The following is a 2,941-nucleotide window of genomic DNA, read 5'->3' on the forward strand; positions in this document are numbered from 1 at the left end:
TTCCAGCCACCGGACCAAGTTCATTGTACCTCTCGATTTTCTTGTTCAAGTAATTCTCATGGGTAGGATGTGCCTAAAAAAAAAAATCATAAAAACACAAGTATATAAACATGTAGATTAAGCCGGTTATGATTACAGCAAGACATACAATCTGCTCATCATTTACCATTGTCTCAGTTTTGTATATGTAAAGAGCATATGATGCATAAGCAAACAAAAAAACTATAGCAGCCTCCAATTCTTGCATATCTCAACATGCTGCAAAAGAAACCTCATGATTCAATGAATTTCTAGCAGCCTAATATGACAAACAGACATGTAAAGATATAATAACAACCAATATCATAGGACCCAACCATCCGAAATGCTTGGCCTTCCCTTCTCTAGTCTTGCCCATTGCTACGTTATTGAATATATCCAACACAAGAAATTGAGGCAAATAAAGAATAACATGAAAATAAACATCATTTTACTAATGAGAAAAGGGAAACATCATGATGATTTAGAGTAGTAAATCAAGTTCACATTACAAAAACTCCTTCATATCACATTAAAAACAGCATACAACTTCTAAGAAAAGTACTAAACATTCATTCTATGCCTACTATAGTCATCCCACATTTCTAACAAACCAATTGCCATTACCGACATTGCCGCACCCATTATTGCTCCATTAACATTATTGTTTTCCATCTACAATCAATAATAAAAATTTTCACTTCTTAATCTCAAAGCTAGTCAAGACATATGTTTTATCTCAAAGATAAACCTAACACCAAACATTCAAATGAAATAAAAAAAATATCATCAAAAAGTGAAGACAAATGCAGCTTAACTTGATATTTTAGCAAATATAAGACTTTTCAAGATTTAAAACTTGGTTCCGCTGAGTTTAATAAAGGAACTTTAAAAGGTTCAACGTATATTAAACCGCTCCTCAAAAAGCATAATCCTATTATCAATCATTTGAAAACAACCTGGAAGGAGTATGAAAAACTATGCTAATCTGACAATAACCATTAATACACTTTTCTCAACAAATCCAATTTCATTTGGACCACTATAAAATTCTAACTATATATGCATATGAACTTATAAGCAGACCCAAACCATCCCAAAGTTGGGTTTTGAAGTTCTTTGATAAAGATGGAACATTACCCTTGAAGGAGTAATAAAAGAGACCAAAGGTATGCTGAATCTCCATTCTCACAACTACTACTTGCCAATTCCAATCACATGAATACAGGTTCAAATTACACAACTAAACAGAACATTGTTAACAAGTCTTCCACATGTACCTTCTTTTACTTGTTCTGGGCAACGAAAACCTATAAAAACAATAGGGAGTAAACAATTTTGCTAATACAAGTACAACAAGCACTCTCCAAATATTGGCGAAACACCTTGTGACATTTTAAACTTGTTGATGATTATTGCCTAGGTTGAGTCTCATCAACTCTAATCAAATGCTATAGTACACTAAAGATCTTCTTTTGTTCCTTTTTCTAACTCCCTTATCTCAAATAGCACCCAAATAAATACACAGCCATCCGTGCGCAAACCGCATACAAAGTGTGAAGATTGACAACTTGATTCCATTGAGTTTACTAAAGGAACTCTAAAAGGTATTTCAATAGATTATAATCGATAGTTTTCTTTCCATCTTGATATTTTAATAAATGCATTTTAACAATAGGTATCACATAGTTCAAGGAAACAAATAATGATAACTCCGTCTATCTCCTAGATGAACCAAAACATGAGATGCATAATCATGAGCCTTCTCTATCAAGTTCTACACAAGAAACTGTAAAAAGTTCTTTCAATCAAATTATACACAACAACTAGTGAAACAATATTCTCAATGATGCCAAAGAAAGTGCCAATGCTACAAAAGCCTTGTGCAATCGAAATCATAAAACAAAAACTGATAAAATTGGAATACTCATCAAACTATGAAACACCAACCGAATCTGACTCATATTGTTTCATCGAAGCACATGTCGTCGAAAATTTCGAATAGATTAGCGAAAAATTGAGCAAAAAGGTCACGTGTCAAATATACTACCTTATAGCTCTTGTGGTAGGGTAGAATCTCCAAACAAGCTTGATAACTCTAGGATCTACGAAAATTTTAAAATTTATTTCTAAGATTTCACTTGAAGAAGATGAACGGAAACGCGAACCATCAAATTTTCAGAGGTTTTTTTCAAATTAGAGAGGGGAGAGAACCCGGAGCTTTGTTGAGCGTCGTTGAAGAAGAGCCAGCTTCAATGACGAGCTTCAATGGCGAAAATGAAGAGCGTCGGTGAAGAAGAGCCGGACCTTCAATGACGAAGAAGGTGAGCGTCGGTGAAGAAGAAGTGAATAAAAGAAAATGGAGGAACGGAAGAGCGTCATACCTCTGTAGAGAGCGAGAGAGTGAAATTTGGGAAAGTGTTTTCACCTTCTTAGTTTTGGGAATTCACTTTCCTAATCTATTGAATAAAGTTTTTGTTGACTGAAAAGTGCTTTCCGTTGACCAAATTATTTTTTACGAACCAAACAGACAAAAACCCGAAAAACACTTTTCCAAAAAGGTTTTTCCAGAAACAAACACACCCTAAATATGTTGCATATATGCAGCTAAAAACAAATATCCAAATTTTGAAAAAGTCATCCTTTCAAAAAAGGAAATTTAAGAATGAGTTATACCCAATGCCATTTCTCTAGGCCTTCATGGGTTCATCCACACAACTTTTGAAAATGGGGAAAATTGTCCAAAAACTTATTGCAATTTTTTTAATTCATTCATAAACCTTTTAATTTTGTCAATTGAGTCTTAAACTTTCTCACCTTTTGCTGATTGAACCCATTTGGTTAATTTTGGCATGAAATTGCTGATGTGTGCAACGGCCATCCTTAATGGCATGGTTGACGTTGACATGGATAATTTTTGATA

General features: G+C 33.9%; 1 long non-coding RNA gene across 1 annotated transcript; it reads right to left on the reverse strand.

The window, feature by feature from the left end:
• Positions 1-343: 343 nt before the first annotated feature.
• On the reverse strand, positions 344-2,414 carry LOC115727184. Its single transcript, XR_007196975.1, has 3 exons — positions 2,233-2,414; positions 2,069-2,123; positions 344-399 (listed from the first exon to the last, which is right to left on the reverse strand). It is a non-coding gene; the product is annotated as an uncharacterized LOC115727184 (long non-coding RNA).
• Between the last annotated feature and the right edge of the window lie 527 nt (positions 2,415-2,941).

This window comes from Rhodamnia argentea, chromosome 11 (genome assembly GCF_020921035.1).
Source record: "Rhodamnia argentea isolate NSW1041297 chromosome 11, ASM2092103v1, whole genome shotgun sequence".
In the NCBI taxonomy this organism is placed as follows: Eukaryota; Viridiplantae; Streptophyta; class Magnoliopsida; order Myrtales; family Myrtaceae; genus Rhodamnia; species Rhodamnia argentea.